This window comes from Castor canadensis, chromosome 9, assembly GCF_047511655.1.
Source record: "Castor canadensis chromosome 9, mCasCan1.hap1v2, whole genome shotgun sequence".
Taxonomy (NCBI): domain Eukaryota; kingdom Metazoa; phylum Chordata; class Mammalia; order Rodentia; family Castoridae; genus Castor; species Castor canadensis.
In genome coordinates this window covers 43,082,458-43,104,908 of record NC_133394.1, presented here as the reverse complement: position 1 = coordinate 43,104,908, position 22,451 = coordinate 43,082,458, and the positions used below count along the sequence as shown (strand labels likewise).

At 39.1% G+C, this 22,451-nt stretch overlaps 1 protein-coding gene across 6 annotated transcripts in view; it reads left to right on the top strand.

Moving 5' to 3' along the window:
- The window catches only part of Elovl6 (ELOVL fatty acid elongase 6), a 111,628-nt gene that overhangs the window by 17,223 nt on the left and 71,954 nt on the right, over positions 1–22,451 (top strand). The window contains exon 2 of one of the 6 annotated variants that reach the window (XM_074041540.1): positions 21,524–21,640. The exons of the other annotated variants lie outside the window; for them this stretch is intronic. The gene's annotated coding sequence lies outside the window, so the exon portion shown is untranslated. The remainder of the gene's footprint in view (positions 1–21,523; positions 21,641–22,451) is intronic. 6 annotated transcript variants of the gene reach the window in all.

The following is a 22,451-nucleotide window of genomic DNA, read 5'->3' as shown; positions in this document are numbered from 1 at the left end:
TAAAAGCATGTAAAAATACATTGAATACTAGCATTAAAATGGCTTTAACTTTGACCAGTGTAGTACAAATAAATTTCAGATTACTTTTTTCATAGTTTATGTTCTCTGGGTAATATCGCTCAGGTGGCTGTGCAGAATATACTTATAAATCAAGGGACTTTTTTGAGGTCTTCATACTGCAAGTAACAGAACTTAATTAACTAAGGCTTGAAATATAAAGACCTCTAGATATTTTATATAATCATAAGTGGTTGGAGGCCTCTGGTTATTCAGTGGTTTAATAATGTCATCAAACATCTAGATTCTATCAGAATTTTTGTATTAGCAATTTTTTCTTTATGGTCACAAGATGGCTGCCATATCACTAAGCTTCCCACACCAGTTTCCCAAACAGAAAGGAGCATTGCATAGGAGCCATCTTTTAGTTCTCTTCCTTATCAAGCGGAAACTTCCAACCCAACTTTTTGTAAATTTGTACAAGGATTTGTTCTTACTATTGCTCTAATTTAATCTGCCAGGCCTAGGTCACTGCCTTACTCTCAGGCCATTCACTGGCCAAGGAGACTGGGGTTTCTTTGCCCACCCGTGGACTGTGCACTGACAAAGACGCTGATGGATTTGAGAAGCTTATGCCCAGTGTGCTTTGTCTGTCAGGGCCAGGTACACTGCTGCCATACAGGATCAGGTGAAGTCTTTCTGTTAGCAGAGGATGGGAAGTGATTGAAACCCTAACCCCACCATAACAACATCCACTCTGAGAACAAAGAAAAGATTTAAATACAAGACTATAATAAAATTCATCTTGGTACTTTTAATGCAGTGCATCACAAACAGAATGATCTTGTAAAAAGTAGAAACATTTGAGTTATGCATGATGATGCTAAAGTAAACTTCTGTACAAGTGACCCTTGACTTACTAAAGATGAAGCTCTAAGTACAACCCAAGCAGAAGTGGAAGATGATTAAGAAAGACTTATTCTTTACAGAATTCATGATATGAGATCCTTAAAAGTTGATCATACATTGAACCACTGATAACAGAACATGTCTTTCAGCCTGTTATTCAGTACATAAACTTAAAACAGATCTCACCCAGCTCCCAAAGCAGGACGCTGCTTAGATGGACTAGTTCCTGTTCCCATCTCTGTTGGATCGTGTGATATGTGATAGTAACATCACACAGAGGGACAATAGATGAGTGTGACTCGTGGATCAGATTGCCTGGCTTCTAATCCTTGCTCAGCCATTCAGTAATTGTAAGGTTGGATGGTCACATGTCTTCTCTGAACCTTAACTTTTCTCATCTCTAAAATACAAATGACAGTATTGGCCCAATAGAGTTATCATATTGATTTAATGAATTAATATATGTAAAGCACTCACTAATGCTACATGTAAGTTTTGGTAATGTTATTGACATTGACAGTGAGTGTGTCAGTATTTCAAAGTTTACACTGTCCATTCATGTTATCTCAGCTCAGTTCAATAATGTGAAGTAGGAATTCTCATCCTTGTTTTTTATAGGGAATACATCAGACTTTTATGTCCTGATTTTGTGTGAGCCCAACTCAGCCTCAGTTTGTCTCTTTCTTTTTTTTTCCTTTCTTGTTGTGTTTGGATCAAACCTAGGGGCTCGTGCATGCATAGCAAGTGCTCTATCACTGAGTTTCTCAGCCTCTTTGCTTTGTCTTTTTATTTTTTAATTATGCATTTTGTTTATAGTGTAAGCCTGCTTACACTATATAATATAATAATATATGTAGAATTCTTACATTCTTAGATTACATGGTCCATAAAATCACACTAGGAAGAGAAAGGAATGATTAGCTATAATCTAACAAGTATCCTAGAAGCTAATTGTACTCAGTGAGCCTAAGTGTGCTGCTCATTTCTTGCATCAAGTTCTCAGGATGGTGTTAGACGCATATGCACACCAACCTAGGGTGTGACCACAGTGTGATATATGACACTGTCCTGGGCTTTAAGTTTATTCTCTACCTCTGTCTCATTGGCCCACTGGAGAAGAAGCACATTCATTCTGGCAAGGGTGCAGCTGCTCTAGGAATGTTAAGCTTAGTGTACCATGGAATCTAAGGCAACCAGAAAACCTGCTAAGTCCAGTCTGATTTAGTAAAGCCATGGGCAAAAACTGTATCATCCAAAATTTCACTTCTTACTCTTGATTCATGTTCATAAGTAACATTTATCATGAAAACATATATTCAAAATGGCTGAATGGCTTTCATCCTACTATTTTAAGTCTTTAAAAAAAGTTGCACGGGAGGTAATGCTAGTTTTTACTTTTGTTCTTAATCTGATTTTTATTTTCACTTAATCGTTTTTTTTTTTATTAGAACATATTCATTGTACATCATGAATTCATTGTGACAATTCCGAATAGGTTTACACTGATTTTTATTTTTTTGAGACAAGATCTCTCCTTGCAGTCCAAGCCGACCTTGAACTTGTGGTCCTCCTACTTCTGCCTCCCAAGTGCTTGGATGACAGACATGTGCCACCATGTTCGGCTCATTACCTTAGCACTATTAATTTTTTTTAAAGCATCTAGCAGAAGGACTAACCAGTTAATCAGGAAAGTTTTTATAGTTCAGAAGTGCTTCTGGCAGAGAGCAGCTATGACTGAGTGATCCAGACTGTTCAATGGCATGGAAATTACATTACCAATGGCCTCCTGCAGATCAGAATGTCAGAAAAAGAATTCAGTCTTATCAAGTCTAGTAAAGTTCCCTGTGATGGTACACATCTTGTAAAGTGAATCAGATGTGGATGTCCTGGGGTAAGACAGTGGCTGGTTGTGACTGTCTTGAGGGGGATCAATAGAACTTGGGAGTGTTGCTGCCTGGAGACCATCACTGTCATGGAGTGGTCTGTGGGATCACTCAGCCTGCTTCCTGTTACTGCACGTCCCTGTGCCTTGTCAGCCCAATACTGGTGTCTCTGTTTATTCTCAGGCCTCACAAAGTCACACCCAGCAAGCAATCTGTTCTGTCTAGGTGGAGAAGCAGGTCAGAGGTGGTGATATGCTGATACAGGCAGTGGTGGCTTAAATAGTATACTATGACAGTGATACTCGGTGTGCCTTTGGTCTTTCTTACACAAGCCTGTAGGCTCACTCAAGCACAGGACACTGGAAGGTATCACTGAACATACATACATATGAGTCAAGTGTGATGGTATATAATATTAGCTATTTGGGAGGCTGAGTTTGGGAGGATCACGATTTTGGGCAGAAAATTCAGGGTGTGCTGGTGCATGCCTGTCATCCCAGCTACTACAGGGAACATATATAGTAGGAGGATTGCAGTCCAGGCCAGCCCAAGTGAAAAGCGAGAGGCAAAAAGCTAGACTTTATCTCCAGAATAACCAGAGCAGAAAAGGCTGGAGGCACGGCTCAAGTGACAGAGCACCTGCCTAGCAAGCGTGAAGTACTGCCAAACAAACAAAAAAAATATGCACCTGTGAGTAGTAGAGCTCTAAATTCTCTTTTCTCCTTGGAGACCAAGGAGACTTAGCAAGTTTGGGAGACCTGCAGAGTTGTGTTGGTTTTTGTGAACTCTCCTTGCACTACACAATATAATACTCAAATGACAAGTTTCTGTATTTTAGGGATTCTGTCTTTTGTCTCAATGTAACAAGACTCAAAAACCCTTTGTGGTGTCGCCAATAAAAAATATCAGCATGAAATTAAGTACTTGAAGCTCATTGCAAGCATTTATTTTAAAACAAGCATGCTCAGATCACATTTCTCAAGAAGCAACCTGTATTGAACCTGGATTAAATTCCAGAAGTCTCATGCTTCCCAGGACTAGTCCCTGTGCCTGGGATGGAGTGGCACTATCTGCCTGTAACTCATGGCCTCACCTTATAGCAGGTATAGGCTGTTCTCATTACTTCTAGTGATTGTGTTCTATGAAGTTGCTGGGAGCACGGACTTAGTGCATGTTGAACCATTGCTCTCAGGGGAGGTATGAGTAGTGTCCTGCAAGTCTGTGGTTAAGACATTTAGACAACTGAACAATGTATAATCTTACTTAATCTGTACTTCTGTGGAAGGCACAGATTCTTGAGCTCAGTAACCTTGAACTCCTAGCCTATAGCACTGTAAAACATCTAAATGAAGCTTATTTAACATGTGAATTTCTCTGTAAGACATGTCACAGTCTTGTGCTTAGAACCATTCACAGCATTTTAGCACTAGGGGCTGTTTCAAATAGTGAAAATGCCAACAAAAGGCACAAAAATGTGAAAATCTTGGAACTAAGAAATCACACACAAAAGACACTTGTTTATGGAATGAGAGCCAGAACAAGAAGGCAGCCCATCCTGTTTAACCTCAGCTGAGAATATGCATGTCAAACAACTTAAAAACTTCACTGCTCTGTGTATTATCATGAGAGACCCTAAAATTGTGATGAATTTTGATGTGGGAGTTACAAATCAATTTTAGAGAGCTGGTAAATTCTCAGTAAAGAAGATGGACTGGATTCAGTCCATCTTCTTTGGGAAGTAATATCCAAAGTCAAGTCTTTGGGGGCTGAGGATGGAGCTCAGTGGTTGAGTGCTAGGCAAGCATAATCCAGGTTCTAGGTTTGGTCCCTTGCCTGACAATCTAAAACAAAAACAAAATTCAATTCCTCATCCTGCCCTGGACAACCTAAATTTATAATGACAGCACTTACCTAAAACACTGTTTTACAGAGTTCAAAAAAGTCAAGATTCTTTTTAGACAGGGAACTTGTCTTTTCAAATTTGAATCACAAAGCGGGCTTTTAAAGCTGGAGGTTAAAAAGGATTTTTAAAGGAGGTAAGAATGAGGTTAATATTTTATATATATATACATATATATATACATATATACATATATATGTATATACAATATATATATACATATACAATATATATATATTGTATTGTATATGTATATACATATACAATATATATGTATATACAATATATATATACATATACAATATATATATATACATATACAATATATATATACATATATATACATATATACATATACATATATATGTATATATGTATATATATGTATATATATATATTGGCCAAGTTTGGTGGCTGGCTCTTGTAATTCCAGCTACCTGGGAGGCAGAGATTAAGAGAAGGGAGGTTAAGAGGCAGGGCCCTTAAGACTTTATAGTTGGATTATCAAGAAGTGTGTGTGGGGGGTGGTTTAGATTGCTTTCATGGCAGTAACAATAGAACACAGCCATGTTCTCTAATGTGGTAAGCATGGGACTAACCACGCTGAGATCAGGAGGCAATGTTCAATTGCTCACTGGCAGCCAGGGCTAAAGTCAAAACACAAGAAATTAAGAAGAGTTCTTATCTGAAAAGAAAGGTGATGTCTAATTACTGTTCAAAGGAGCCAGATGCTTTTTCTGGCAGTAAGTTGAGGACAAACCATGGTCCTAGACAAAGACGTACGGGGACCTTTGGAGGGAAGTTAGAGATGTAATGTCGAAGAACACTACAGCTAAATTAACATGGCCTGAGTGCTGGCCAGTTATCCCAAGAGCTCACTAGAACTTAACAGTACCCTGGGGAATTAATAATGCTGATAATTGAACCTGGATTTTGTTGATAAGCTGTTCCAGGAGCCTAGGAGCTTTGTCACCTCAGAGAAGGAGACCAGGTGTGCTGAAAACAGGATCATGGTTTGGTAGTTTATTCAGAACTGAATTGGTTATCTTACTTGGAGAAGACCATTCCTCCCTCCCACCTTCTCTGGTACCCCTAAGAGTGCAGGCAGACGGTGTAGGATTGTCCTGGGGAATTAGTCTTGGATTCTCTCCATTGTATGGGTAAATGTTTTGTTCTTCAAAGCAAGTGTTAACCTGGTTATTTCCACAAGCCGTATTTCACAGATCATCCTGATGATCCTGGCAGGAATGTATTATCCTTGTTATTTTATAGTTAAAGAAACTTCTGTCTCAAAGAGGTGATTTATCACCTCTGCCCCATAGGAAGTGTGTGAGCCCAAGCTTCCCAAACAGCACCACATGTGCTAAACAGAACACAGCTAATACACAGCCTGCTTATGTCTCTATGAGCTGGACAACCCAGCCTCATCCCTGCCCTCTGTTGTATTAGAATTTGGGATTTAGCCCAGGTGCACGTCTTGAATCCTAGCAGCCTGGGAGGTAAAGATAGGAGGATGTCAGTCCCAGGTGTGCCTGAGCAAAAGTGTGAGATCCCATCTGAAAAGTGTCTAAAGCAAAAATGGGCTCAGGAGGTGTGACCCTAGTGGCAGAGCACCTGCTTAGCAAGCACAAAGCTGATTTCAAACCCCACCAAAAACATAAAATAGAATGCAAAATTTAATATGCTACTAAGCTGAGAGGAAAATTAACCTGATCTGACCAACGTTTACCTGGAGTTGTTGGAAATAGCATAAAGCTAGATACATGAGTGTAGACTGGCAGCTTGGAAGTCAGTCTGAAGAACTAGACAGGAAGTCACCACATAATCAGGCACGGGGAGCCCAATAGTGGAAGTGACTGCTTCTATAAACCCGTATGTATGTAGGATGATCTACACAAAGTGATCATTATTGAGCTGTTTTGGCCTATGAAATGGCATTCTCTCACCCACCAAAACAGATTCCCTGGGATTGTTTGATCATGTTTAGGTTGCATCTGCTTTTACACAAGGGGTACTAGAACGCTTACTGCTATATTCAGACATCAAACCAACAGGCTTTTGTGCTTGTCCAGCCAATTCTCTGTAAACTGTAAAATAGGGGCCAACAAAACCCACCCTATAGACTTATGTGTTTGCCACAATTTAGGTGAGCAGTCTAAAGACCATAGAAAGTGTGCATTTAAGCAGCCCTTCACCCACCTTCCCCCCTGCCTGCTTGCTTCCACCAAATTTTCATAGCATTTTTATGGCAGATGTGTGAAAGTTGAATTATGTGAAAGTGTTCACTTAGTATCTCACTAATGACTCTCATACTATACATGCAGTTTTCCTTTTCTAAGCTGGTCATGACCTCTTGTTCCCTTACACTGAACTTGACAACAGGGAAGCAGTTGGATTAAAGTCTGGAGCCTGTGAACTCTAACACTGAGTTTTACCTTTGACACTAATAACTTGATAAACTTGAGCACTTTCATTGACTTTGTTGATCTTCCATTTCTGAGTGCAATTGGGATAATCGCATCGGACTGTGATAAGAGTTACAACAGTCAAGGTGTGTCAGTGACAATATGAAGTGTCTAGCATTTTGTAATGAACTGCTCTATAAATGAGCTTTTGCTAGTATGTACCTCAGCAGCCACTGTCTCATTGCCTTGTGTTTAGCCTAGCAACTAATGTCAGCAGTACTTTTTAACATCCAGTGAAGCATTCAGAAGTACTATGTTACAACCTTGCCTAAAGATTTTTCATTGCTGCTAAATTGCCTATGATATTGACTCATTTTCCATTGTGATATGAAAGATTCTTTGTGGTATACCTTCAGCACGCCATTTCAGTCTTAAAGAGTTAGCTGAACCTTTCCCTTGTGTATAGCTTATGACCCTGGAATATCTGTTCCCTTTCCCTAGTTTTGAAACTACTCAGAAAACCCAACTCAATACTACCAACTTCATAAAACCTTTTAAGGTTTCCTCACTGGTTTTGTTCTTTGCCTTGGAAACCCTTGATCCCAGTTTATGACTTTGTTTATTTGTTTGTTTGTTTATAGATGTTCATCATGAAAGGCAATGTATGTTTCTTTTTTGACACTGGTGGATTTTCTCATAATAAAGTCACTTGTGATTAGCACTGTAATATTTTATAGTTTGTAGCTTTTTAAATACTCTTTGATGAGACTGAGCCTCCAATGTATTTTCAGTTTAGTAACTATTTGCAGAATTTCATTTACCCAACTTGACATGTTTATGGATGGCCTTTCACTCTTCTAGTCACAAGGCCCCTGTTCTCATGAACAACACACTCCATTAAATCAGAAACATTAAACATGTAAACAAAGATGTAGGTAAGTGAATGTTAGATGTTGATCATAGCTATATTACAAAAATAAACTAGGAGGGGATCAGGAAAGACCTCTCTAAAGGACTGGCATCTGAGAAGACAGTGCCAGCCTTGAGAACACCTGGGAGAAGGCACAAAATGCAAAGCTCTCATCGGATGAACTCTTTTTACACCAGGATAGACAGATTTCTGCTTTCCGTTTTATTTGGAATACCTATCAGATATTGGTTGCACACCTGTGTCATCTATCCTCAGTATGGCTCTGTATATTTTTAATCTAAATGATTGGGTTTTTAAAATTTATTCTCAGGGAGCCAGTTTTTCCTTGCAGAACCTTTGGTTCAAATCCCAGCTCCAGCACTTATTCTGTGGGTGACTTCAAATAAACTACTCACCTCTGATGACTCAGGTTTCCTGTGTTCAATGAGGACCATAGTAACAACTTTGCAGAGTTGCGAGAATCTAATAACATTTATCAAGCGCCCAGCATGCTGTAGAGGCCCAGTGAATATAGAATTCATTACACCATGCATTTTGTTTTGGGCACCTGCTGTAGTTTGGATAAGTGTCTCTCAAAGGTCAATGTGGCAAAAGACTTGGTCTCCAGCAGGGTGCTTTTAAACTTTCTTTTTGGGGAATGGACAGGCATCCAGTCTCAGAATTTCTGGAATTGCTTCTTGGTACCAGCAGCCTTGGCAACCTTAAGCACAAGGAAGTGTGTCATCTTGCTCAGGGGCCTGCATCATCCACCATAACAACGTCACCCATCTGGATGTCCCAAAGCAGGGGGACAAGTGCGCAGACACATCTGTCTGACACTTCTCCAAGTGACTGAACTTGCAGATGTAGAGGAGATAGCCCCAGGGAATGACAGTGGCCTTTTTGTGTCTTCATTTTGGTTACCGCACAAGATTGGTGTGCATTTTTTGTCAATACAGGTGCTCTCAATAGCCTCTTTGTGCATCTTGAAGCCCAGACCGATGTTCTTGTAGTATTAAAGATGCTTCTTCTTGCCAGTAGGACCCTCTTATCTTGAAAGATAGTTTGACTGCTTTTGTTAGGCACCCTCAGTCTGAATATCTGCCATCTTTCTGGGTTGCCTGAAAAAGAGCGGCAATTGTATTCGGTTTCCTGAACAACTTTGTAGTGGAAACTTTAAAAGATGGAGCCTAATGGGAAGTCTCCAGGTAATTAGGGTGGGCCTTGGAAGAGATTGTAGAACATCAGCTTTCTTTCTCTTTCCCTGAAAGGAGATGAGAAGTTTTGTTCCACCATCTGCACCTATTATGATGTCCAAAGCAACAAGATCATAGACTGAAAATTCTAAAACCATGAGCAAAAAATAAACCATTTCTCTTTCTACATTGATGATCTTAGTTATTATAGTGCTAGAAAGCTGACTTAAAATATATTGTTAACAAGGGGATTGGACTTTGATCACATGATAAAGCAAGAGCACACAAGGGAGGTATGAGGATAGGTAAGACACCCAAAAAACTAGCTAGCATTTGTTGCCCTCAATGCAGAGAAACTAAAGCAGATACCTTAAAGCAACTGAGGCTAATAAGAGAAGGGGACCAGGAACTAGAGAAAAGGTTAGATCAAGAAGAATTAACTTAGAAAGTAACACACATGCACAGGAAATCAATGTGAGTCAACTCCCTGCATAGCTATCCTATCTCAACTACCAAAAACCCTTGGTCTTCCTATTATTGCTTATACTCTCTATTCAACAAAATTAGAGATAAGGGTAAAATAGTTTCTGCTGGGTAGCAAGCGGGTAGGGGGGAAGAAGGAGGGGGTGGGGGGGGAAGGGAGGAGTTGGGGGAGGAGGGGAGAAATGACCCAAACATTGTATGCACATGTGAATAAAATAAAAATTTAATATATATATATATATATATATATATATATAGTTAACATGGTATTATGGATCTCAGTTCTGAGCTTGAGTTGCTGTATGATGCACTTTGTTCCAGTGGTTCAGATTTTATTGTTGTGGAGTTTTCATCTTAACAAGACAAATGCACCCTAGCTAGGTGCAGAAGCATGGCAAGTCTTTAGTAACTGTGCCCCCCCATCCCCAACCCTCTCCAGGTAGCTGCTTTAATGCAGTAATGAAGGTAAGAGAATTCATACAACATGTGAAAGGAGCTAGAGAAACTGCCATTCCATGTTTTCTTAACCAAAACCTGATTTGATTTATCTTCAGCTTAGACAGAAATCTTTCAGCATCTCCTATGTTATATCTGCAGCAGGGAGACAGGAGGAAAAATGGCAACTTTTAATTTTCTGGGGGAAAAAACATCTATAGTTATCTATATTCAGCAAAAATAGTTCATTGTAGCCCTTTGAAATAGCCCCATGAAAACTTTTTGGAGTTAGACTAATATTAAGAGAGAATTTTAGTATTTGGCTATCTATTACTTTTATAATTAATTCTACGTTGAATAGTCTCTCAAAAACATTTGCTCAGTGTTCTGTAAGCATTCTGTTTATGTTCAAGCTTTTGATTTTTTTTCATTTTGTAAAAATGAAAACTGGGCCTGGTGTAAAAATTTCAAAATGTGTACAAGGGCATGCAGCGGAAAGGGTATTTATTGTAAAGGACTGCTCCCCGTCCCCAACCTTTCAGTGCCCTTCCTGTGGCTCACCCATGTTGCGTTCCAGAGATAAAACAATTACAAATACAACGAGTTCTCATTATTCCAGGCAGCTATGTTCTATAAAATCACCACAAGCACTGAATTCACAAATTCAGAATGATTGTGCTTTGGGGAAATACATTTAGGTTTCTGACAGCCTGTGGTTACAGCAGTTTTGACAACTGATCAATGCATAACTTTGCTTTATGCATTTTTCTGTTTGAAGATACCCTATTTAATATTTACTGTCCATTCACTAACCTTGAATTCACAGCCGATAACTCTGTAACTCAATGCTAAAAATGCTGATTTCTAGTCTGGTTTTCCTGCCATCAATATATCTTTCCTATTTCCTTTCCTGGTAACACTGTAGTTAGTATAGTGAAACAAAGTATCCTTCAGGCTCTTTCAAGTGTATAACTCCCTTAGGATCAGTGGTTTTCTAGCCTCTCTAGGAGATGCTCATTCCTTCAGCTGTTGCTCAGTAAATGGCTATTTGAGATGTTGTTGTCCTTCCCACCCTTCACCCCCCACCCCCACTCCCCACCCCCACCACACACCTTAGGGAAAGAAAAATACCTAAAGAGACATTTCACAGATAATTCTATCATTTCCTTCCCTGCCCTCCAACTACTATGTAAAATTATTTGGCATCTAGCCTGCTCAAAGTAGAATAACTAGGTATTTTCGCCTCACATTGTATATATGCTAAATTAATTTCCTATTATGCTTCTGTTTCTCCTACTTTTAGCAGTAAGTTGTGGAGGGAACAAGTGAAGTCTGGTTACCTGGCTTCTCCCAGACTTTGACCTTGCTAAAAGACCCCAAAGGTCACCCAGAAGCTTTAGCCTAAAAAGCTTTAGCCTTTTGCTCTTGAACAACTCCTCTCCAAATCTGCCAAAAATGTTGGATCCAAATGGCTACTGGCTAGTTTGTACCTGTTGTTACAAATCAGTTAAGTGGCTGAGAAAAAAACATCTTTTACCAATCTTGTCATTTCTTTTAGTCATAAATATCCAGCCATGGACTACTATGTCAAAGAATGTGTGTGTGTGTTTTCAATGTGGATGCTTTTTAAAATGTCACTGTATATTTTGTTTCAAAGCAGACACTGATTAATTATGCTTATTTTACTAACCAAGGAAGTACAAAAATAATCTGTTTAAGAAACTAATTAAATTCTCCTGTTTCTTTCCTGGAAAAGAAGCATGTTTTATTATCCATCGAGACCTTATATTTTTGCTGATAACCGTTAGTAAGATGGTAGATGGAGGTCAATCAAGTGCAGCAATGTCTTGAGAAAGGCCTTTAACTTTTAATTATTTTCTCTACAGTCCTTCAGGGAGAATCATACCTAATTCTAGGTCACTTGTTACCTAATCCTCTTCCCCATACAATCTCCTATTCCAGTAAACATTGTCACTTCCTGAATATTCACCAACCCTGGTAGGTTCAAGGCAGCTATAGTCTCAGGGTGTCTCTGCTAGAATCTTGCTTTCCCAGCAGCTTTTGCATTATTTTTCCTCAGTCTCCCATGTGTGTTATCCTCTTCTTATTCTGCCATTTTCTGTGTGTCTTGAATAGATATTCAAAGGGAGGAAAACAGACATATTTGGTGGAATGTCTTGTAAGACACTCTTCCTGAGAGAATGTTTGTGCAATTTTCTTTTAATTATGTATATGTTTTCATTTCTATGTTGTAGCAACTCTCATTATTCATAATAATTTTTTGTTGTTGTTTTTTGTTTTTTGGTGTGACTGGGGTTTTGAATTCAGAGCTTTGTGCTTGCAAAGCAGATGCTTTGCCACTTGAGCTACACCTGGTCCATTTTGCTATGGTTATTTTGGAGATATGGAGGTCTAGCAAACTATTTGGCCAGGCTGACTTTGAAACTTGATCCTCCTGAGCTCAGTCTTCCAATAGCTAGGAATGATAATGGTTCTTAACTTGACTTATGCTTCCCATCTTTTAATTCCCTGGAAAGCTTTTACAATCACCAGTGCCAAGGCCTTGACATCTCTGGAAGTGGGGATCCCAGGAGATGTGATAAGAATCAGTGGTTTAGGAAGATATTAGAAATGAGGAATCTATTTATGTGCCTTGCCCCTCAAGTGATTCTGGTTATTTTAAATAGTCCAGGAATTTGTAGATATTTTATCATGGCATATTAAGCTGATTGTGGTCAAGATGTGGGTATGTGAGCTATATAGATAAGTTTGGTCTCTCTTGCTGTCTGGAAAGAACAGAGTTGTGTTAGAGTAAAAAGAGTGTTCCAACAAATTCAGTAGCATAATTAAACCCTGATGTTTGTATACCTGTGATTAAAATTTGATTTTGTAAAATACTCAATTTGTAACAGAATGTATTTGTGTATTTTTGATAAATTATCATTTTTTTCTGTTACAAAGAATAAAAGGTTTTGCTATATATTAGGAAAGTATCCTATGCTTAGTGTCTAGGCCTGTTTACTTGTAGAGCATGTAACCTATAAACATAAAAATTGTGGGAACAAATGTAAGAGACATTCTAAAATCACAATCATTGTGATTTTATTTTTAAAAAAAGCAATCATAACTTATCTAAAAATCTTTCAGAAGTAAAAGATAGTTTTTATCCATGTAAACCTGGTTAATATGTACGTCAAAAATATATTTTCATGGTAGTTTAAAAAAACATATTACCAGTTGTGCCCCAATTATGCTAAAAATTTGTTGAGGTTAAGCCAGACTACATTAAGTGCCTAACACGTGCATAAAATGTATTCCTCATTTAATTCTCATAATTCTGCAAGGAAGATACCCTGTCTGTTTTACAGATGAGGAAGTGGAGGGCAGTGATTGTCAGAAGGTGGGGCTTGGGTTCAGATCTATCTGGAAAGCCCTTGTCTTTTCTACTTTTGCCAGATTTTTGGTCAGCGTCACAATAGCCAGCACGACATTTCTTCTCCAAGCTAATTCAACTCAGCGAGGGAGCCCAGGGTGAGAGGACATAATGAATGGCATATTGTCCTGGATCTTGGTCGTGACATTGCTCCTTCCCTTCCATGTAACACTAGGCCAGCTTAAGCCAGTGAGGGCAGTGTGAAAGAGAAGTTGGCAGCTGATAAGAAATTCAGACAGTTTGAGTTTGGTAACAGATAGCTTAAAAAAATAAACTTTTGAAAGGAGTTAAGTCACATTTTATACTTTACATTAAGAAATTACTACTAAAGACAAAAAGCCTGATGCTTTTAAAGTTTTGTTAACTTTATTAAATAGAAGAGAAATTGTTATTTTTAACAGACAAAGCCTGTGCTTTGGTGTAAAATAGTAGGGAAAAAAACCATTTCTGTTTCCTTGTATATGAGGTAAAGAATGCTGTTAGGTCAGTGGAGACAGCTAAGCCTTGTAAAGCTGATTACGTTTGCATTAAGAAACGACAAAGTAAGAAACAACCCATTATTCCATCTTCAGAGTTATTTCAGGAATGGCGTCCAAAAGTTCAGTGGATCTTGCTTTAAACAAAGATCAACAGCTCTGTTTAAATCTGTAAAGCCACTCTTAATTTTTAAAATTTTAATGCTTGTTCACATCCTTATTTATATTGGAGCATGAGGTTTAAAAGTTTCTTTTTCAGGATGTCAAGAAGAAAACTATTTTAAGAATGTGATCTACATCATGGTGAGCATGTGAGAGCAGTTTGTAAGTCTTTAAGGAACATTTATTTGTTTGTTTGTTTTTTGTTTTTTTGAGACAGGGTCTGGGTTGACCTTGAACTCATGATCCTCCACCTCCCAAGTGTTGGGATTATAGTCACGCACCACCACACCTGGCTTGAGGAAGCATTTGTCACACTATATTCCTTCTCTATATGCTACTTTTCACCTGACCACTCTTGGTTGATTTTAATCCTCTGTAACTGGCAATTCTTAAGTTGCTACATTATGAATTTTTATCACAGTCTATGTTTTATTAAATTATCCCACTATTTGTTAAAGTTTAAAGCTCTCAAAAGAGATACATTGTGTGTATGTTAAGCAAAAGATTAATTCATGCATAAAGCCTCCAAAATGACACCAGTCACATGCTATCTATAGAATGGTATGTTTTTCTCCATTTTACTGTCATTGTAATTCCCTTTTCTTCATCATCATCACCATCATTGTTGTTGTTATCATCATCACTCTGAGAAAGCCTTACCCATGCTACCAGGAAATGTCCCTTACCACTTTCTGGCTGGAATTGTCCCTTCCAGTCTGCTGGTGCTCTGAGTGCTACTGAGCCAAGGCACAGGTGTGCATTGTCTACGGTGTGTTTGCCACTCTCCAGTGGACCAGTGACCTCCCTCACGCAGGGTCACAGTATCCTGATTTTGAGACCAAAGAACAAGTGCGCTTGGCAATGCGAAACAGCAGATTTTAAAAAGAGTCAAATGTTAATTTGGAAATAAGGTTTCTGGGACAGCACAGTGAGATGCTTCCCTTCATCATCTAAACTCTTCTGAAATAACATTAGCCTTCTTACAGGGCACAGGCTTGCGTGCTTATGTACAGATGAGCACACATCCCAGGCTGGCCTCCTTGTCTCGGCCCTCATCACATCACATCAGAGGTGTGATGTGTGCACCAGCAGCAACGCTGGGGAGCTTGTTAAAAATTCAGGATCCCAAGGTTGCGGGGAAGGAGGGGGAGAGACATCCCAGACCCCACTGAATCTGAACTTCCTATGTTCAAATATGTCCAAAGCATGAGAAGCTCTGTTGTCCCCAAGTCTCTGCCTAACAGAGGGTGAGGCAGGGATTTGCCTGTGTTTTCACTGAATGTTCTCTCTCTGCCTGAGAAAACCCTTGTTCTTTTAATAAGAGAGATCCAGAACCAGGTATCAGAGAGGAGAGGCTGGTAAAGATTTTATTACACAAAAGCGTGACAGTACAGCTAAAATGTCATGCCAGAAAGCTAATTCCATTGTGACAGACCAGTTTTTCTGTCAACAGTTGTCTCTGCTGGTGTGTTCAGTTAATTCTCTGCCAGGAGAAGTGTCCCTAGGAAGGACTAGGATGACATAAGGTGTGGCCTCTTGATAGGTGCTAAGAAAACTCTTTTATTATCGGGTTACTGAAGTAGTATTAAACTGTAGAAATATTTTTAGGGGGTATGAAAATGCCAAGTGCCAAGTCAGCTATTTACAGTTGAATACTTCTCATGAATATGCATCTTTCTGTTACCCTGAACTAGCTAAACCTCCCCTTTTCTGTCTACAATTTTCACTCACTTTAGAACTAAAAAAAAGATATTACAGCTGGGGTGTGGCTCAAGTGGTACAGCAGCCACCTAGCAAGGGCAAAGTCCTGAGTTCAAACCCTAGAAAGAAAACAGCAATGCTAATTTTTCAAGTAATGACTTCTTATTGTGGACTGTCACAACTTCTGTGATAAGATTAGTATTCATCGACTGATTATTAAATGTGCCCCCACACAACTCATTATCTAAGTTAATCTTCAAAATAGTCGCAGGCAACAAAGAACTCTTAGGATTTCCTTTTTACTGATAAGGAAACTGAGGAAGCAAGAGGTGAAAGAATTGGCTAAAAATTATACAACTAATAAGTGGCAGAGACAGGTATTAATATTATTATTGCCTCATTTGACATCAGACCACCTTCTTCACTTCTTTGCGGCCCAGTACTGTCTGTTAATGGGTAGGCACATGAACTATTGAAGTCATTGTTGCTCTAATTAGGTAGAAACCTTCTGGTGAATAATTACATTTACCAAATAATTACATTTAGGTAGGTCTGATTCACTCATGTAATTATCCTATTGGTTACTCCCAAATATTGGTGACTCATTAACATGACAGTGGTATTTAAAGACCACAGAATCTCTAGTCATGAGGAATTTATACAATTAAAAGGTATAAACATTCAGTTAATTTTTTTTTAATGTTACTGGAATTCAAATTCGGGACCTCACACTTGTTAGGCAAGAGCTCTAACCACGAACAGCACCTCCAGCCCCTTTTTGCTCTGGTTGTTTTTAGAGATAGGGTCTCGCTTTTTGCCTAGGTGGGCAAGGGACCACAATTCTTCAATTTTAAGCTTCCCAACAAAACTGGGATGAGCCTTATTTTTCATTGAAATGTGGGGTAGCAACCAACCCCACCCCCTCGCTGACTCCTGCTCGAAACCTCACAGCAGCTAGGATTACAAGCATGAGCCACCAGTGCCCAGCTCAGTAAGAATTTTAAAGTTAGACTGAAGTTTAATTTTAAAGTCATATTTTAAGTTTTTAAATATCCATATATATTATCACCAAATAATTAAATCAAAGGTTGGAAATGAAAGGACCATATAATGCAAGAGGATCTAAAAATCATCAAGTGTCAAAAATAGTGTTTTAAATATTCTACCTTTAAAAAAAATTTTAAGCACTTTTAGTTTCAAAAGCACAAATTGAGCTGAAGGCATAGCTCAAGTGGTAGAGCATGCAAGGCCCTGAGTACCGCCCAAAATCAAAACCAAAACAACAACAAAGTACACATTGGAGGATTTAAAAAATACTTTCCTGAATTGTTGAAAAGTCATTCTTTTAGAAATTAGCTGTAGGAGGAGTGATAGTGAGTTTGAGATTCCCTTTTGCAATACAAAGTTGTATTAGCATACGGGGGGGGGGTGCGGGGGCTGCTTGGATTCTTGGGGTTACTCTAGAATGCATGAAGTCAAGTGCAGAAAAGAGGTTTCCATTTAGATTTCTGTTTTCCAACTACATGTAAGTACACACTCTGACTTCATGGGGCTCATTTTAAAGAAAAAACAGAATAATTTGATTAAGAAGGCCATTAAATGGTAAAGCCTATAGGATTTGGTCTTTGAAAAAGAAAAAAATAATACTAGGTGTGTGCTTGTCTTTTCTAAGCAGAAAATTTTTTGTGTAGACAGTAAATATCAGTCTTAAGAATTTTTTTTTTTTTAAGACAGAGTCTAACTTGATCCTTCTGCTTCAGCCTCCTGAGTGCTGGGACTACAGGTGTGTACCACCACACCTGGCTCAGAAAGGTTCTTTAACAGGAAAATAGCAGCTACTTCAAAATATTTTAAGAAACAATGCAGAAAAAAAGGGGGTGGGGGGGTATATTTACAAGCATTTTACATGGCGCTTTTCCTTCATATTTCGTTGCATGATAGCATTTCTAGGAGTAAGGTACTATCTTCACTTTATAGGTGAAGAAACCTGACATTCTCCAAAGTCAAAGAGCTATACAGTGGTCTAGGTAGAATTCAAATCCACACCATTTTTATTCCTAAAACTTCATTCTCTCTTATTTTAATAATGATCTTTTTCTATCTCAATCTTGCTCTGATTTGTAAACACTTAGATCTGCATAGACTTTTCACTTCTTTTCTAGAGTCAAATGGAAGCCCTTGCTGTGGTAGGCTGCCCACTTTGAGGCTGGTCTTGGTGAAGGACCTCCTCACCAGTTTGCTGACTAGAAAATGCAAGCCAGCCTTGCTCTTCCTGGCTATCTTGTGCATTTAAGTTTCTCACCCTGTGGAGTGGAGATGGGCAGATGTGACTGGCAGGTAATCTTTGCCTTGGTGCCCTAGAAGGCTGAGTTGTTTTTCCTTTTTAATTTCTTCTTATTGTTTTTTAATGGTACTGGGGTTTGAACTCAGGCCTTTCTGCTTATAAAGCAGGTGATCTATCACTTGAGCCACACCTCATGTCTATTTTGCTCTTATTATTTTGGAGACAGGGTCTCTCAAACTATTTGTCCAGGCTAGCCTTGAACCTCCATCTTCCTGATCTCAGTCTCCCATCCCAAGCAGCTAGTATTACAGGTGTGAACCATCAGTGCCCATTGGTTTTCCTTCTTTATCACTGCCAACCCTATTTAGCTAGTGCTGGGCTCTCTTTCCCTCCTCACTGGTACCAATCACCCTTCCCTACACTTTGTTCTACCTGGCCTGCTCTGACTCACTGCCATCAGGCCATTCCCCTCCACTTGGGCCACCTAACTCCCTCCTCCTGGTGGCACAGATACCCTTGTATTGCAGCAAGCTGAGCACCAGCTTTCTTAGGCTGTGCTAGGGTTTCAGCACACTCCTGGGTGCTTGTGCCGGCCAGGAAAGAGATGACCTGCTTGGTGACAAGACAAGAGGGAAAGCTTCCAATGCCGCAGATTCTGGCATCTGAAGTTAAAGCCATCGTCAACAATGAATTTCTTAGCATATGTCCTCTGTAGTGACTATGACTTCTATCTGGCATTCATCCAGCTCTTCAAAGCAAGAAGAGTCTGTTTAAAGCGTCAGTTAATACATTTAATTTTAGTGATAATGGTCACCCAAGTAAGAGACCCTAACTGTATCCATCCCAGTTTGTGATATTGTATACCAGATCCTTTCTGCAGATGAGCGTGAGTTTGGGAAGAGGAGTGCCACAACTGACCACTTAAGTAGCTCCTGTACAGGCAAGTCACCTTTATTTTATGGGCATATCAGCACACTGATGATTAGCCCTATTTGTTAAGATAAATTGTATTTATATGAAATGTTCATGTTTGAGGTTGGTGACTCATGCCTGTAATCCCAACTACTTGGTAGGCAGGAGGACTAAGATTTGAAGTCAGCCCAGGCAAAAAGTTAGTGAGACTCCATTTCAACAAGAACAAAAAGAAAGCTGGGTGTGGTAGTGCTCAATTGTCATCCAAGCTATGCAGGATCCCGAAGTAGGAAGATTGTGGTGCAGGCCTCCCAGCAAAAAAATATGAAAACTTACCTGAATCTGCCTAGCAAGTGTGAGACCCTGAGTTCAAACCCTAGTACTGCCACCCCCACGTTTATGTTTGTATTAAAAAAAAAAAATTGGGAATAAAGGTAAGGAAATGTTTTTTGTTTTGGTTTGGTTTTGGCAGTCCTGGGGTTCGAACTCAGGGCCTCACACTAGCTAGGCAGGCACTTTATCACTTGAGCCACTCCCCCAATCCTTTTTTATACTGGGTATTTTTCTAAGATAAGGTCTCTTGAACTATTTGCCTAGGCTGACTTCAGACTGCAATCTTCCTGATCTCTGACTCCCAAGTCACTAGTATTACAGGTGTGAACCACAGGCACCTGGCTGTAAACATTATTTTAATACCAGTGTTGTATTACATTAGAGACGTATACTGTAAGCATTGGGTCAAGTCATTGATTTAAAATGGAAGATAGCCATCCCAGTGTATAAAATATTCGTAATGATGCCCTGTGGCTCTCCAGCTCTTGAAAATACCTACATAAAGATTATTGACTGGGGTGGAACCAAAATGCAAGGAACTATCTAGCTTCATGGGCTATTTCAGCTGCAATAGAAACTGACTGTTATGTGGGGCATGGAGAATGTTCCCATATGACAAATCCAATATTTTGGGATTCCAAATTGCTCTTGCAGTCAGTCCTTGGCTTAAATTTTTCTCACAACCATCTCTCATATGTTCTGAAAGTGACTTATTTTATGTTCGTCTTTTTTAGTGTCTTCTTGATGAAAAACTGTTCTTTAATACAATATTGCTCAAACTTCAGTGTACAGCTAAATTTCCCCCAGGCAATCTGATAAAACGTAGATTCTTTTTCAGGAGTTTCTGTAGCAAGAGAGACTTTTAAATTTTTTTATTTTTTTATTTTTTGGTGGCATGGGGGTTTGAACTCAGGGCCTCCTGCTTGCTAAGCAGGTGGGCACTCTACCACTTGAGCCACACCACTAGCCCTTTTTTTGTGTTGAGGTTTTCAAGATAGGGTCTCTCAAACACTTGGCCCAGGACTGGCTTTGAACCTCTGTCCACCTGATCTCTGCCTCTTGAGTAGCTAGGATTACAGGCACGAGCCTGTAATCTGGTGCTCGGCAGTACAGATTCTTAGTTAATATTGATCATGCTGCTGTCATCACCCTTTGAGTACTTCTTAAGAAATTTAAGAGGTTTCTTAGGGTTGGATATTTCTAAGTAAGCTAACTCTTTTCCTTCTAAACCAATTTTTCATTTACTCTATAAATGTAAAAAAAAAAAATGAATGAGTGAATAAAGATCTATACCTATGCATCAAAAATCTTCAGAGGATCCATAGTGAGAGAAAGTGAAAGAAACAGCAGTGGAGTTTAATTCTATGAAGGTCTCACTCTTGTTTGTTTAAGATAACATTGATGGTAGGTCAGTGGTATCCAGCAGTGTCCAGATTGCTCTTGCTTTTTAATGATGGAGCTCGTCAGATCCTGGGATCAGGAGTTTGAGGTTCCTCACACAATTTTATAAGAAATTGAATGCTAACATATATTCCAGCCCACAGTTCCTACGTGGTGGAGAGATATTTTGTCTATGCTGAAGGGAATAGGAGAGGGGTTAATCAGTAAGTCATAACAGTTTTAGAACACTTAATTCGTATAACTAATATGTTTTTGAAAAGGTAAAACAACAATTAAAAGATGAATTATATTGAAGGGTCAGTATACTGTAAGGACTGACAATGGATAACTGGGGGAAAAAATGGCAACATAGCCAGTAAGACTCCCAACCATGAGATTCGAAATGGTATGAGAAGGAATTAACTAGATGTCAGTAATGATGTTGTTTTCTTATTATGTGTAAGGAAATGCCATGATCTACCCAGAGGAGGAAGGACCAATTTCATTATCAAGAGAGCAAGAGTTCAACTTCCTGTTTATTACATTACTTAATTCATTTAACTGTATTGCCAAAAATTCCTTCAGGTAGGTTAAAGAAATAGGCTGCTTTCATGGAATGGCAGTGAGACTACGGTTCAGACAGGTATGGGTGGGAGTAGAAGCAGTGTTTGTAAATTCTATTTAAAACGGAGCATGACTAACCCTGTTACTATCTGTTAAACAGGCCAGGAAAATTTCCTATAACCTTGGGACATCACTAAAAGTTACTGAATGGCAGGATGTCCAGATGAAGTTCCTTGGACTGTAAGATCCCACAAACAGATATTTGCCAGAGCTACAGGTAGGAAATAAGCTTAGATATCAGACTACCACAAGCCCTCTGCACTGTCAATTGAGTTCAGGTTTAAAAGAATTTTTTTTGGTGGCCCTGGGGTTTGAGCACAGGACCTCCCACTGGCTAGGTAGGTACTCTATCAAGTTCAGTTTTTGAGAAAAATAAGAGTGCCAGTTCTATACCAAGTTGGATGGACAATTATTCCTTCAGTGAGAGTTACCAGTTGACTTTTACTAAGTAATCTGTGTGACACCGGATTTCACAAGAATATTTTCAGAGGAAGAATGAAAAACACATGTGCTTTTCAATATCCTGGAGGTAATTCAGAATACTTTTACAAACGTGAAATTCAGTAATACTCTTAAACTGTACATATAGGAGTCAACCCCTTCTTTATTTTCAAGAAGTATTATTAAGGACAGGCCTGGGAAGTAGGCCTGAGTGTGTAACAAGTCAGTGGAGGGTGTCACAAGTCATTGTCACTTGCAGTTCATATGCCACAGAAGTCACAGAAGCTCCAAGATGGTCTCTAATCTATAAAAGAAGGTGGTTGTGGTTTTTATGATACGATAAATTAAGCATGTAAGTTTCACATCATACATGAAAGAAACGTGCAGCTCTGGCATTCACAGTTTTGTGAATGTATCCAACAACTATTTGTATCCAACAACTCACTGTTGTTCCCTGGGGGTGGAATTCTCCAGCATTGTGAGACCATGTGGCCAGGAGTGAGTTACTTCCCTGGAACGTGTTTCCCACCTGACTTCGCAGAAATAGTACCTCTGTGGAGATGGGATGATTTTTTGGTGGAGGGGGT